The following is a 16,063-nucleotide window of genomic DNA, read 5'->3' as shown; positions in this document are numbered from 1 at the left end:
TATTATTAAGTTGGCTTGAGAAAGCTAACTTACTTAAATCCTGAAAACCCTAGCAATCACATAGCAAAACCTTAGCAAACATCCCTGCTCAGCATAGCTTGGTCAGAGTGTCTTAAATAGCTTTCCAACCTGTCTGTCGACATATGAATCTGCGCACCTTGTTCGCGCAGACAGAATACGTCATTATGGCATTCACACATGCTGTGCAGACAGAGCTAGAATGGCAGACAAACATCAACAACCCGGTCTTCCTTCATGGTATAGTAATACTTTTTTAAAGTTTTCTCGCTGGTAAATGACACATGATGTAGCCCAGTAGTTCCCAGTGCTCGCGCACATATTTTGCATGTCTCACTTAGTTAACACACCTGATTTAGATGACCAACTCGAACTACGTGAATGAACTGTGTTCCAATCTACATGATCCCTACACCGTGTTCATTGCCCCCTACTCCCTGAGCAGGGGTTTACTTCACTTTGGAACATGTACTGGAATTGGGAACCGCTGTTGTAACCTATTCTATTGTAGTAATGTTGTCTCTGATATGATATTCTGGTCTGTGAGCGTATGCGTTCAGGGGGCGTGGCTTTGGACAGCGATTGCAGGACGTTGACTTTCAGTGCTATTAGGCTCATGTAAGCATTTTACAAGATCTTCTACTGCACCTTTAATGTTGAGTCAAACCATAGTTGAGTAACCATAGCAGAGAATTTTGGCAATATTTAATAGGCTATTAATTTATAGGTTTTGCCTGCAATCAATTTTACTTCCATTTAGTAGTCTTTTAAAACATAATTTCATTTTTATAGCTTAAGTGACATTTTTTTAGCTGGAAAACAACAGAACAAATGTCAGTATTAGAAAATCGTGATTCGTTTTGGCTAATTTTGACACTGTACCTAGTCTTCTCTCAATTGTATAAATCAAGCATTTTGTTTTAAATCTGGTAAAGCATTTTAGATAAATAGCGCCTTGTATTTAAACACCGATAGTTGTTTTAAAAGTTTACAAAGCTCACAGAGTATTGCATAACCGTAATCAGACCCACAGTTGAACCTGAACCATGTATTATTTTGCAGCTCTTAATAAAGTTCCAGGCAAGCCCCTTTTATTCACTCTCCAGGCGCCAATATTTACTCACAATTGATGTTTGGTGAGTTTTTGAACCCTGGGTTAATAGCTGTGGATGCAATGAATTTAGCCATGTGTCTGAAGCTCCGCTGGATTCCATTACAGGCAATCCCCAGATAGCAAACAGTCATTGAAACTATGCTGAATCAACATCCCGTTGTCAACATTAAGTCATTGAATCAACATCGAACTCTGATGTTGATTCAACATCATTTTGCACCCTGATTTAATATTGAAACAATGTTGAAATTCTGTCCATAGATCAACGGAATTTCAATGCTATTTCAATTATCAGGAATATTGAAACAATGTTGAAATTTCAACTGAACCAAGGATCAACGTGATTTCAATGGAATTTCAATCGTTTTAAAATGTTAATTTTAAATGTAATGCCATAAATTGAATAGCCTGCTTTATCTACAGCCAGGATGTAAAAAATTAATGGAACATTTAAAATCTTGTATAAAACACAGAACACACCACACTATTTAAAATCAAATTCATGTTTATTAGCTTCTCTACTCTTTATTTACATTTCATTGTCATCTGATGCCTGCATAAGTTGTCGTCCAGTCCCTCCTGCCCAGTCTGGCGAATAGCGCAGCCACTTTTGGGTGAAAATTGGGTGATGGTAGCTGTTCCCCATCTGCTGAGTAAGAGCATCTAAAACAGAAAATAAAATCACAATGCAAAACAAATATAGCATTTAAGTTAAACAGAACATATATTTGAACAAATTCAGTAGCCTAGGCCTATGATTTTTTTCAATGATCAGATAAGGCAATAAGTCCTCGTGTTGTAGGCTAGATCATATTTCCCCTATATTCAAAGCACTTTTCAAAACTGCCTGTTCATGGATGTATTCGAATTAAAGGGAGGCAAAAAGGATTAGCTTGCAGTGACCTCTTTCATAAGGAAAATGTATGATGCCAATTGACTCAAAAATGTTTATGTTTATTATTTTATTGGTTCAGAAGTAGTTGTTAACTCCACAAATTTAATATAAATAACTGGATACTTATTAAATAGTTAATGTAGATTAGAGTTACCATAGACAAAAGATGTTTTGACAAAATAATCATAGACAAAAACCATTGCATTCAGTTTTTGACGAGGTTTTGGGCTGGAAAACCAATTGCAAGTGGTGCAAGTTGTTTGCAGAAATAAAATAAAATGAAATCAAAAATGTTGTTTTGCTTACTTGGTGTGCAATAGTGATCTGTAAAAGAACAGAAAAGAAAAAAATATCTGTTAAAAACAGCAATTAAAATTCACAATCATACAGGGTGACTGTACTTTATACATATGTACTCCGGTAACCAATCTGTTATTAAAAATTTAAAAATAAAGAATATAAACGACATAATATACAAATTAAATATACAGTGGTTTATTCTTTTCAGCTACAGTTGATGTAATAGTAGCATTCAAGAAATAAATGTAAAATATAAAAAGCGAAATACACTTTAATGTAGGCATATAAAATATACAATTCTCATTAAAGCTAATGAATTACGCCCCATTAACTGGACTCCCCCGGCCTCTCAGATCACCATAAATGTTAAAGGGATTTGAATGCTAAAATATGCTATTTTTTATGCTGCACTTTCTTCCTATAGTGAATATCAAGCTACAATATATCTGTTTGTCAGCTCAAAAGTTTCAGTGGTAGAACTTTTGCCTGGCGTGTCAGAGGTCCGGGTTTGGGTATTAAAATGAAGTACAATAGTTGTGCAAGTACAATGCTGTATCACTTGCGACGCAAACATCCAAAAGCAAATGAAAGCCGATGAGTACAACTGATGAGTAGTTTACACTTTAGATTAGGGGGTGCAGAAAGCTTAGTAAATTATTTATAATGTTTATTGAGATAATAGTACAATGTTGACATTTCAATGATTTATAAGTGATTAATAATATATTAACTAGTAACTATTAACCATTAAGGATTTTGTTTGATTCAGTTGTTTACTGAAGGCCCTGACTGAAACCCCAGGGTACTCAGGGTACTTACTGTCTGACAGCAGGTTCACTCAGACTCTGCTCATCATCACTGAAGAGTCCAGGAACAAAACAAGCCATCTGACACAGAGACAACAATATTTACTCTGCAGTTCCAGGTTCATTAGAAGGAAACAAGATAAAGCAGAGGTAAAATGCAGATAAAAGACAGAATAATATATATAACAACAATAATAACATATGTAATATACAAATTCTACTACTAATAATATAATCTTAAAATAACAGAATCTATATTTTTAATTTTAGGATGAGTGTGACTTACGTTTTGATGTCAGGGACTTCTTAAATTTGGCGAAATATATTCTGAAAAAGGCATATTAATGTATTTCATGAGCTTCTTTCATGAGCTTCTTTTCATGAGTTCACCTGTATTTCTAAGTCAGTATCTCCCTTCAGCCACATTTCTGAAGGGAGATACTGACTTAGAAATACAGATTTACTGAAGAAGCTCATGAAATACATTAATATGCCTTTTTCAGAATATATTTCACCAATTTTCTTTTCAAAAATCTTGGAGTTTCACTTTGTTCTGTATAGTTTCTTTCTGTCCACCTGAAATCACAGAACAATTTGTATTAATATCTGTTTATCATGAAATATCAAAACTCATGTGAACTTGTTTTCAGCCGATTAACGTTACACTCTCAGTGTAAGTGACGTCATCGATTCAGTAAATCAGCCTTTTCTAAAAAAAAAAAAAAAAAAACACTGACAAATTACCAGCAAAACATTCAGAGCCATCAAAATATCTCATACACACACGACGATTTGATGAAAAGCCCAGAGTTTCATCAAAAAGAGCTCAAAATTAGCCTAACATTACCTGAAAACTGCTAAGATAGATGCTAACGGACTTTTTCGAAGACACTAAACCATTTCTATAAAATAAATTTAATTGAAACATGTCAATAACAAGTAAGAAACGTGTCAGAAACATTTGTATATCATATTTGTGTGATTTTAGCGACTAAACTTACCTAAAACAGCGTAAACCGCAGCGAGAGACGGAGATTACTGCTTGCCAGTAACGGTTTTTGTGTTGACGCCCCGTTTCCATGGCAACTCTGCTCCTCGCGCAGAACTCACCGCACACACAGCATTCACACAAACAAACATCTAGAGTTAAAACATTACATTTATAATGTACAGCCTCATTCAATAATCACTCACTATAGTAAGATTAATATAGTAGAATATAGTAGATTCTTTCTGGCAGCCTGTAAAAGAGTGAAAAACACGACGATAAAGCAGTCAGGACTTCTCTTTAATAAACCGCTTTTACATTTTCCCTCCGAGAAACTGCTGGACACGAAAGGCTTTAATATTAATTTACCGTGACCGTTGTCTAAACAAGTTAACGGTAACATTATTTGAAAATGAGCCATCTCTTCAGCTGCCCACAGACTGTATAAAAACACACCGCGTGCCTGTGCTGTCTGGGTTCATATCGAACATTAAGCAAGCTTACCTGTACTTGTGCCAAGGGTCCAGAAATGAGCTGTGTCCGGTGCAGTACGTTGGGTATACCACCCGTTGATCTCCCGGTCAACCAAAAATCGATGGATTTTCAATCATATTTCCCGGTCAACTATATTTCGATGCATTTTCTATCATATTTCCCGGTCAACTATATTTCGATGCATTTTCTATCATATTTCCCGGTCAACTATATTTCGATGACTTTTCAACAACCGCATCGTTTCTCTGTCCACTATAAATCAATTACTTTTCAACACATTCAGGGATCACCCGGTAACCAAATATCAATGCTTAATCAATCATAAAGATAACTATGGATCAATGTTGTTCCAATATTGTTGCCATCAACATTAATAATATCAGGTTTTCATCGATATGATAATGGTGATTCAACATTTATTTTGCATTGAAATTTCAATATCAACCATAATGATGATTCAGATGGAAAAACAATGTTTATTCAATGTTGGCTTGCTGTCTGGGTCAGCAGCACACAGACAGACGTGCAGCACTGAGGCTTCAACAAGCAGGTAATGTGTTTGGTTGTGGCTGTTAGAGGGTCGATGCAATGTGTTCGTTTTCCTCTCTTGTGGCCATATTGGGGTCATCTCCATTACAGCCATCGTGTCTGCTGTGTATCTGGAATATATGTGTGGTATGAGATCTCCCACAGGAGAGCAGAGGTCAGGACCACTGAATTAGCTGTAGAGCCATTTCTCACCTCTTTCTTTTTTGTCTTTCCATCTCTCTTTATGTCACTATCGTTCTCCATTTCCCCTCTGGAGATATTTCACACCAGAGGCTAAATCCAGTTAGGCAATTAGTCTCTCTGTGTCAGAGACGAAGTCTTCCCCCTGGGCCCACACATCATGCCCTGCGTAAGTGGGCCTCCAGGGCTCAGAGTTTGTGTGATGGGAGATAACTGCAGTCTGAGAGGCCTGGGTCTCTGTGGGAATAATGGCCCTGACAGACAAGCCAGGGGTCAGACAGAGACACTTCAAGAGACGAGCTGATAATTGGTAGAGTGGTTCGGTTGACGTGGTCTACCTTGTATGGTGTGAGGGTCTTTAGAACTTCACATTATTACCAAATTTAGTGTTGAAAATATCTGAATCATTAATGTGATGCTTGTTTTTTGACATGATTTATTATGGCATAATCGTTCATAGTTTTGTTAGTCTCTCATTGACTGTGAAGTGGCTTAAATAGCAGATGATTTGACTTGATTTAATGAAGGTTAGTTCAGGATTCCTTGTATACTATTGTAGTATGTGGTAATATTTAGAATGATCTTTTAGCTAATTCCTATATTTCAGTCAGTTGCCAAGGCAAGATTTGTAAGTTTCCTTTATTTTTTATTTCAGCAGTTTCAGTTGAATAACATTTTTTTAGTTAGCCGTAACGAAACTGGTAAATTATTTTTTGCTTCATGGTTACACCAAAGGCTTATTTAGTCAATAGTTAAACTTTTTTTTTTTGAAAATGTTATACGTTTTCGAAACAAAAAAAATGCAAAGTACATTTCTGGGAACTTGTGACTTTAAGCTTTAAGATAGATTAAAGATTTTAATTATCTTTATAATTAAGACATAATATCAAGACAAGCATTTTTTCAGTTAAGTTTCACGCATAGTTTTTTTTCAAGCAATTACAGCTGATCCATGAAATGCATTAGAAATTGACTTGAATATGTTCCTGTGTAACCTTGACATCATGCTCTGGTTTTGGTGTGTTACGATAAGATGAGTTTCACTGATAAGCTCAACATGCGTTAATATTAATGAAATCTGACTGTAGAGAAAGCTCTACGGTAACAAAATCCATAGCATAGTTTAAAACCGCTAAAATCTGTTTTTTCATTGCATGTCATAAATATTACATTGCACCGCAAACATGTTATTTACACGGTTCAACTGTTGAGTCTCGCTTGTTTGGAGCCAAAGCAGCTGTTTTTGTCTTATCAGTACTTTGTGTACCACAGAAGAATCTCTGGCTTATTTCAGTCTGTTCACAGGAATCAAGGACATGGGGCTGGTGCGCGGAGCAATGCTTCATCCCTCTGAGGAATTCTCTCTTGTAATAGTAAATTCCAGAATGTTCTTCTGTAAAGGGGGCTTGGAGACAGTACATTTTTTAAGATGATATTTCATTATAATATCTCTTTCATACACATATAGGATTCACTGGAATACTGAAGAAAGAAGAATATGCGTAACCAGAAATAGACAAGGATTTGAATGTTTTGGATGCATGTTGTTATTATTGTCAGGAGTGAGATTGAGTATTTGTATCTAATCCCCTCCATGGTTATATTTATGCAGACTGAGGAGATTTTTAGCATCTTATAGTGGAGGGTAGGAGAAAGAAAAGCGCAGCACAGCATGCTGGAGCGGATGTTTTAGATTTGCAGTGCAGCCAGAGGAACTGATGTTATTCACTGTTTGATTGATGCTTCTTTCATATGTCACTCAGTTACTGAAATGCAGTTTCATTTGCTGCTGTATCATGGTTAAAAATGCTAAGCCAGTAAATCACTGAAATCAATGCAAATGGTATGCTACGCAATTTAAAATGGAACACGGATGTAGCAAGTGATCACACTGTTTAACCTGTATTTTCATCAATGCGTATTTCACTAAATTTGACGTCATGATAGTTCCTCCTATCATTGTCTGTCTTGCTCTCACTTGACTGAAATAGTCTCTGCTTTTTGGACTTGAAGGGTTTTTCCTGTTTGGCAGCATTCATTGTTTGCATGCCTGTGGGTGGCTCTCATGAACCAGGCCGACCGGCTCGTTAACCTTCTCCGATGACAGCGCGAGCAGGATCGGCCCGTGTGCCACGCCCTGCCCTGCACCTGTCCCTCCATCTACCTGCTCCTGCTGGTTACATTGCCAAAGCGCTTCTGTGACCCCTTCAGATTTAATGAAGGCACTTTGCTGCCATCTAGTGGTGGAAAATATTGTCTGCTTTGTTCTAGCCAGGGTGCATTATGTCATGTCTGCTTGAAATGTTTCTGTTTACAGTAACATCACCTGGTTTCCTGTTAACATCAGGAGCTCCTGGTGGCCCTCTAGGTAACATATGAATAATTTTTAACATCTTAACAGATATGAAGAGTTATGAAAACGATGCGTAGTACAGCTCTGGGCTTGTTGTTATTGTTGTTATTGTGTTGCAGCTCCATCTCCTGGCACAGCTCTTGTGCATGTTTTTTTATTAGGCCATTTAAAGCTACACAGTGTAACTTCTGGCCCTCTAGTGGTAAAAAACGACATGCGTCATGCGGAGGAATTGTGTTTTTGTTGGGACTCGGCTCTGAATGTGGCTCGTGCTACAGAGGGCAACATTACATCTGAGAAAGTGCATACAGTATCAAAAATATACAAAAATAATTTGTTAACACGAGATAAAACTATTGCTAGTCTGAGGACGAATGTTCTAATATGTAATTAACTTCACTGTTGTTAGCGTCTTTCATAAAATATCTTAACTGCTAAGTAAGTAAAAAGCCATCTCTCTCTGGCTTCCTTATTTATCATTAGGAGAGAGTATGGCAGCCCATTGAACCGCTCACGGAAAAGTTATGATAGAGGAGAGTCTCAATTGTCACCATAACAAATTTGGAGTCTCTAACTCAAACTCTGTAGTACCACTTGTCCAAATTTTCACTCATGTTTACGCTAATAACTTTTGAACCGTAAGGCACAGAAGGAAAATTATTTTTTTCCCCTCTGAATCCTTGGCTTATATCGAAAATGTAAAAATCGTAAGGTTTGTCCCCCCCCCCCCCCCCCCCCCCCGCTATTTTCAATTGTTTGAAAAAAAAAAAACATACTTTTTCAAATTCGTCCTAGATAGTCTGATTCTCAACAAATCAACAATTGGCTCAGATCAGATTCAGACCACGCTGACAAAAAGTTATGGAATTCAGTCAATGTGTGTCTGATTCTAATTTTTTTTTACTCTAAGATTGACAGCATACGAATTGATTAATTCTTTTTTGATGTATAGCGATTATCAAAATGGATTTAACCATATTTGTTGGTACTTTCTCTAATTTTGTGCTGCCCTCAGTTGATTATATTACTAAGCAGATCATCAAGTCTAGGACTTGCACCAGTTCCTTGATACCTTACCTACTCTTTTAGTGAAATTCTGTATCCATTCAGTTTCTTCTATTATTACAGCTATTGTGTGTTCGTCATTATCAACTACTGTTCTTTAACCTTTAATAATGGCTTCTATCACTCCAATTCTTAAAAAGACTGGCGCTGATCCTAATGATCTAAATAATTACAGGCCTATTTCTAATCTCTTTTATTTAAAAAAAAATACTTGAAAGATTAAGAATACATGTTCAGATCCTGTCTCAGTTACTCTTGGTGTTCCACAGGGGTCGGTGTTGGGTCTGCTTTTATTCAACCTTTATATTCTACCTCTTGGTTGTATTTTTCGTTGTCATGGTATGAATTTTCATTTTATGCTGATGACCCACAAGTGTACATTTCTACTAGACCTAATGTTTCTCATCCCTCTCTTGATTTTACTCAATGTCTCCAGGATATTAATATTTGGATGACTAATTTTTATTTTATTTATTAAATACCAATAAGACAAAATCCCTCCTTGTGGGTTCTAGGTCTGTCTTATCTAAAACTCAATCATTTACTTTGTTCATCGATAATTGTTCTGTTAATTTTTAGTCTTGGAGTTATACTGGATGGTTTGCCTTCGTTTGGTTCCCATATCAGTAATATTTCACTTTCTGCATTTTTTCATTTGCGCAATATTGCTAAACTTCGTTCTTCACTCTCTTAACATAGTTCTGAAGTGCTTATTCATCCATTGGTCACATCTCGGATTGATTATTGTAATTCTCTTTTATTTGGCGTTCCTGAAAGACAACTTAATTGATTACAGTTAATTCAGAATTCAGCAGCTAGACCCGTTCATGTACTGTCGATCACATAACTCCTATTCTTTCTAAGTTGCATTGGCTTCCTGTTCATTATTGTGTACATTACAAAATTTTACTTCTTACCTACAAAGCTCTTCATAATTTGGCACCTCATTATCTTTCAGATCTTCTCCATCTGTATACTCCTTTGGCTCTTTGAGATCATCTTCTGCACATTTATTGTCTGTTCCAAACTTCAAGATGAGTTCCTTTGATGGTAGGGCTTTTAGTTGTGCAGGGCCGAAGCTATGGAACTCTGTACCTTTGCACATTTGCCAGCTGGATTCTGTTTCCCATTTTAAAGTTCAGATAAAAACTTATTTGTTTAGAATTTCCTTTTAATTTGTTTAGATTTTCTTGTTTAATTTTTTTTTTTACAATGCTTGCATTTGAAAAATGGATCTCCGCAAAGGTTTGGTGAACTTGGTGTGTGTTAAAATGAGCAAGACCTAATGAAATTGAAAAAGTGCTAATAACTTTTGTTTACATTAGCCTATTAAACTGATGTTGATTGATTCCTTGGATCATGCTAAGAATATCGATACCTATTATCCAATAATTGACTGAATTTCCTGTCTGCCATTTTTAATTGTTAAAAAAAACTTTTTCAAACTCCTCATAGACTGTTAGTCTGATTTTCACCAAATTTGATTCGGATCATCTTCAGACCAAGTTGGCAAAAAGTTATGGATTTTGTGTCGATATACGAAACTACAAAGTGATCTGAATGTGCCATTGTCACCTCAAACTGACCAAAAAATTCCTTGGGTTATGCCAAGAACATAGATACCAATTTTGCGATAGTCTGCTGAAGTTCCTGTCCGCCATTTTGTTAGTTGAAAACGTACTTTTTCAAACTCCTAGACCGTTGGTCTGATTTTCACCAAAATAGAGTCAGATAATCTTCAGACTGTGCTGACAAAAAGCTATGGATTTCATGTAAATTCCCAAAACCGTTTTTGTAAAGCGGCGCAACAAATTTGAGGTTTGATGCCAAACTGCATCTGAGAAAGCTTTGACATACAGTATTATTGACACCAAACTACATTTTCAACTCACACCGAGTTCTCAACATCGATTTGATATCAGCAAAAATGACTATTGGTCAAAAGTGATAATTCATTAAAGCATCTTACTAGTTGTTGTATTTATGATTTTTTGATGCTAAATGTTATGCTTGGCTCCTTTTTTCTCTGCTGTACTTGTTTTTTTGCTGCTTGCAGGTATATTTAATTTGTTTATACAACCAGAGGTTTGGTGTTTTGCATGGCCCACGATGAATTTTTTTTGCTTGTTTTTTTTTAGCTTCACACTGTCTTTGCAAATTACTGCACATTTTATCCTGACTGTCTTAAACATTGTCATTTTGCACTCAATAACATTTGTTTAATTTTAATGATTAATTTTTTTTTACATTGTGTATCTTTAAAATGTATGAGAATGTACTGTTGTTACAGATGCTTTTTTCCACTGAGATTTATTTTCATGTTGTATGTACATAGTTCAATTCAAGTTTATTTGTATATCGCTTTTTACGATACAAATCATTGCAAAGCAACTTTACAGAAAATTAAGTTTCTACAATATTTAGCAGTAGCTTATCAGTGGTGACGCATATGACAGGAATTTTCAGAAAAAGACGTAGTCAGCCAGACGATGAACACTTTTAACAGCAATTATTATATGATGCTGTCACACTTGTAGCAATATTTGTTAGTTCTGTTTGTTGATCCAGGGTTAGCATCATCTGAGGTCCTCTGAGGGTCAGCATCATCTCTTCTCAGGTGTTCTGGATCCAGACTGGAGCTTGTGTAAATCCTAGTTACCATGCAATATCAATCCCATGGCAAAACTGAGTAACAAATAGAGACATATTTAGCGTAGCTGCTGTTCCAACAAAGTAAAATTACAGTATTTTCCGGACTAGAAGTCACACTTTTTTCATAGTTTGGCTGGTCCTGCTACTTATAGTCAGGTGCGACTTATTTATCAAAATTAATTTGACATGAACCAAGAGAAAACAATACCGTCTGCAGCCGCCAGAGGGCGCTCTATGCTGCTCAGTGCTCCTGTAGTCTACCACTGAGCAGTGTAGAGCGCCCTCTGATGGCTTTAGACGATAATGTTTTCCTTTTGTTTCTAAATAAATGCGACCTTATGTTTTTTTTCCCTCATCATGCCGTATTTTTGGACTGATGCGACTTATACTCAGGTGCGACTTATAGTTCGAAAAATACGGTAATTTGTTTAACCCAAGCTAAAGAATAATAATGCGCATTTGATCAGATACAACTGCGGTCACAAATTATGATATGCATTATTTGAATGCTTGGCGAAAGAGAAGTGTTTTTAATCTAGATTTATACAGAGAGAGTGTGTCTGAACCCTGAACATTACCAGGAAGGCTATTCCACAGTTTGGGAATTCTTTAGTGGACTTTGTGTTTTGTGACCTAGTTAGTGACCTAAGGCTAGTTAGGTTTACAGAAGCTAAACCATTAAGGACCTTATAGGTAAGTAATAATAATTTGTAGCTGATACGGAATTTAATAGGTAGCCAGTGCAGAGACAGTACAATTGGGATAATATGATCCTATTTTCTGGACCTGGTAAGGACTCTAGCTGCTGCATTTTGGACTACCTGTAGCTTTTTTTATTGAAGATGCTGGAAAACCACATAGAAGTGCATTACAATAGTCCAGTCTAGAGGTCATGAATGCATGAACATAGTAGCCCTTTGAGAGAACTGGATCTGTTTCTGGACAAACTGACTGTCATCTGTTTGCATAACACTAGTAAAATGATTAGTCTGATGACAGTTTCAGTCTGTATAATAATCCAAGAGGTTCAAGATGTGTTTTTGTGCTCTGAAGAATGACCCAAGTTATAAATGCTAGATTAGTCTAGACTGCTAACAGATTTTGCCTGTGTATTGACTTTTTTTTTTTATGCCAAGTATTGACAAACAAACTTTGGAACAGGATTAGTTCACATTTTTTAATAACATGGCACAATTTACATAACACAAGTTTAACTGAGGAGCATGCTGTCGCCTCACCCTTTTTTTGTACATGATCTAGAAAGGACTTCAATTTTTACGTACATGATAAACAGCAAAAAAGTTTCAATCTCTTTGCAATACGTATTGACTACCCACTACTGCTTCAGTGGACATTTTAATGTTTGATAAAAAAAAAAGTAAATTTTAAAGAAAAAAATAAACACTGCACAACATCTGAATTACACAGAGTTTAAAAGCGCACAACTATCCCTCCCATGGACTACTAAAATAGATCTCTGCTCAAAAAAAAAAACCTGTCCATAGCTCACAACTCGCTTTATCATTGTGTAGATACATAACACTTTAATACACCGCTAGACCAACACAGAATTGTCCTGCTTTCTGTACTCAGACTTGTCATGACATGATGGTAATGTGTTGTATTTTTTTTCAAATTGCCACACTTGATTTAGAGGTAATTAATTCAGAGAATTTCGGGTTTGTTAGCTTCTTGGAACATTGGTGTATTTGCAAGGATTGTCAACACAGAGCTTTATAGGTTGAAGAACATAAGCATGTTTCTGCATCAAAAGTTAGGGATCATGTTTGTCAGATGTGTGAGTAAAACTCTTTGCAGAAAATCCCTAGTTAGGAACCATCACAATCTGAGTAATGTGTAAGCATGTACTGTTGCTCCAGCAGGAGAAAGAGAGGGTAGAGACTGTTTGTCCTCTGGAGAAGAGGAAAAATGATACAGAGAGAGAGCCCACGCAAGAGTTGCATAGTTGAAAGAAGGGATGTGGTCTCTTGGACAATATGATCCTTCCAAACTATTAATTAATATGCAGCATAAAACTAAAACCGGAGCTTGTGCGCTCGCTCTCCTTTTGATCACTGCCCACTATGTACAGCATTTCAAAGTAAAGCTTTCATAACAACCATTTGCATAATTGTACCTTAATGGTTTTTTCCTTAAGGAGAGAGACACACCAACTTTACACATATCTACAATTTCTGCCTTTTTGCAATGTATTGAGGTACCTGTACATTCCAAGATCATCTTTCCAGGTTGGAGATCTAGCGTTTGTCCACTTGCTCGAGATCAGTGTACTGTACATGTTTAAGAATACATATCAATGCAGGAGTGAACAGGATAAAAGAGCATGAAAAATCCCAGTCTTTTGTACAAAAAACACACTCAACACAAATTAAACAATCAGTAATGCACAGTCTATATACAGATATGATACAGCCTCAAGTGCTTGCTTTTGAGTTCCATTACAGTCCATCGGGGGTCTCACCGTGCCTCGATGTCTTTGTTGTGTGTGGGAGGGGGGTCTGTCTCTAATGTCAGTGCCGAGTGGGGTAGTCCCGCCTGGGAGATGTGGAACGCACTCCCAGGGTTGGGATAAGAGGGGGCGGGGCACTGAGTGATGCCAGTGGGAGGGGTTTTTGTTAAGGATTCCATTCTGGGCAGCCAAGGCAGAAGAGGGGCTTACACGGGGGTAGTGCATGCTGGAATTCCAGGGGCCATGAGACCCGGGTGAGGGAGGTGTCCGTCTAAAGCGGGGTGATGCATCGGGTGCAGACGTCCCTGCTCGTAGTCTTCTCTGAGCAAGTGAAGACGTTCCCGCTCCTCTAGGTGTGCTCGCTCTTGTTCCCGCCGCTGTTCCAAGGCCAGCCCGTGAGGGTGGTCTCGGTTAAAGTCATGAGGCTCACGGTCCGGTATGAGCGTTCTGCTTCATAAATCCGCGGCGCTTGCTAACCGGTGCAGAGGGTCATTCCGCAGGAGCAGATCCCGAGCTAATGGATCTCTCCGGTGGATATCAAGTCCCCGGTAAGGGTCCCTCATGGGATCCCAGTGAAAGGCGGGATAGGGAAACCTCTCTGCCCCTGGGATGGGACTGATACCCATGAAGGGGGGCACCATACGAGTCCTCTCCAGACTACTGATACTGTTTATGGGGTGCATGCTGGCCATGCCCATGGGTAATGGCATTGAAGATGGAGGGTGGAGAGCAGCAGGAGGAGGAAGAGGAGGAGGAGGTGCTTGCGGTGTGGACCTTTGTTCCGGGGATCTTTCTGTGGAACCATCCTGCTCCTCTTTCCTCTCTTCTTTCACCTTTATCTCACTGTTTTTCTTCTCATAGGTGATATCGGCCTTCTTCTCCAGAACATCTCGAGTCAGCCCGCCGTTCACCCCGATCTATGCCACCTGCCCGCATGTAGGGTGACGCTGTAACTCGATTGGCCGGCTTGTCTTCAGAAACCCGGCCATTGTGGATGACGGGAGCGTCCTTGTCACTGTGGTGATTCTCCTTTCACCTTGTGCTCATCGGTGTTGGAGTCCTTCCAGTCTGAGTGCTCTCGTTCTCTCTCGCGATCTTTGGGCTTTGTCCCTTGTCCCGAGACTCACTAGAAGGGATGTGGTTCCGGGAGGGCTCGGATGATCGGGTGTGACTCATCAGCGTGAGGGGGTAACAGGATCGGGATGGATGATTCTGGTGCCTTTTTTCCGCAGGTTCCCTAGAGGTGAAATCCATCATTACTATCAGACAAAAAAGATTTTTGGATAGCATCAGCTGGTCATTGTTATGAAATAAACTTCTTCAGGGTCATACAAGACTCTTTGGGTTTATTCTGCAATAATGACTGGCTGGACTATACAGCAATACATGCCAATAAAATATATATAATCACTGACATGATATCAGATGACTGCTATGTAAATATGATCCACACAGCTCTACACACCGCTCTTTATCATCCTTGTTGACTGAAGAATCCCTCTTGTCCAGGTCACGTTCTCTCTCTCTGTCCCGTTCTCGTTCTCTGTCTCGTTCTCGTTCTCTCTCGTGGGAGCTGACCGACGCGCTCCGTTCAGGGTCTCCAGGTTTGAGCCAGGGAGGTGGGGTGGGGAAGGACGGCGGAGTCCGGTGGAGTCTGTTCCACGGCTCGTGGGGTCCACTGAAGTGCTGTTGTGCGCTGGGTGCATCTTTGTGGCCAAATACAGAGTTGGAGGCTGGGAGTAAAAAAAGAAAAAAACATGGTTAGATTTTATTTATGTTTGATCTTTTCTATTTCATGCATGAGTACTCTTTTGATTTCAAAAATATTAAAATGTGTTATGTTTTTTTAAACCTACATTTAATCTTATACCTGAAATAAATATATAAAAGTACTGTATTTCTGAATAATAAAATGTTGAATTAATGAATTGATACTTACCAATTGCTGGGTTTCCCAGGCCACCAAAGGCTGCAGTGCTTAATGAGGCCAGACCTCCAAACGAAGGCGGTCTGTTGAAGGGCTCTGTCAATCACGACAGAACAAGGAATCAGTCAATTAAATGGTGTGTGAACCATCAATGAAGTATAGCTTGTTTCATCACAGAATGTTAGGACTTAAAATACCCCCCAGTTTTAAACTCACTGAATCTAAAGAATAACAGATATATAAACGTTTCA

The 16,063-nt window shown here is 38.1% G+C and overlaps 1 long non-coding RNA gene and 1 pseudogene across 1 annotated transcript; both read right to left on the bottom strand.

The window, feature by feature from the left end:
- Positions 1 to 1,619: 1,619 nt before the first annotated feature.
- LOC113074176 (uncharacterized) lies at positions 1,620 to 5,124 on the bottom strand. The gene is made up of 5 exons (XR_003280603.1): positions 4,135 to 5,124; positions 3,420 to 3,709; positions 3,147 to 3,214; positions 2,334 to 2,351; positions 1,620 to 1,795 (listed from the first exon to the last, which is right to left on the bottom strand). It is a non-coding gene; the product is annotated as an uncharacterized LOC113074176 (long non-coding RNA).
- Positions 5,125 to 12,578: 7,454 nt separating this feature from the next.
- LOC113074177 (autism susceptibility gene 2 protein homolog) lies at positions 12,579 to 15,915 on the bottom strand (annotated as a pseudogene).
- Between the last annotated feature and the right edge of the window lie 148 nt (positions 15,916 to 16,063).

The sequence above is a fragment of the Carassius auratus genome, unplaced genomic scaffold, assembly GCF_003368295.1.
Source record: "Carassius auratus strain Wakin unplaced genomic scaffold, ASM336829v1 scaf_tig00013770, whole genome shotgun sequence".
NCBI lineage: Eukaryota > Metazoa > Chordata > Actinopteri > Cypriniformes > Cyprinidae > Carassius > Carassius auratus.
This window is presented reverse-complemented; position numbering and strand designations above follow the sequence as displayed.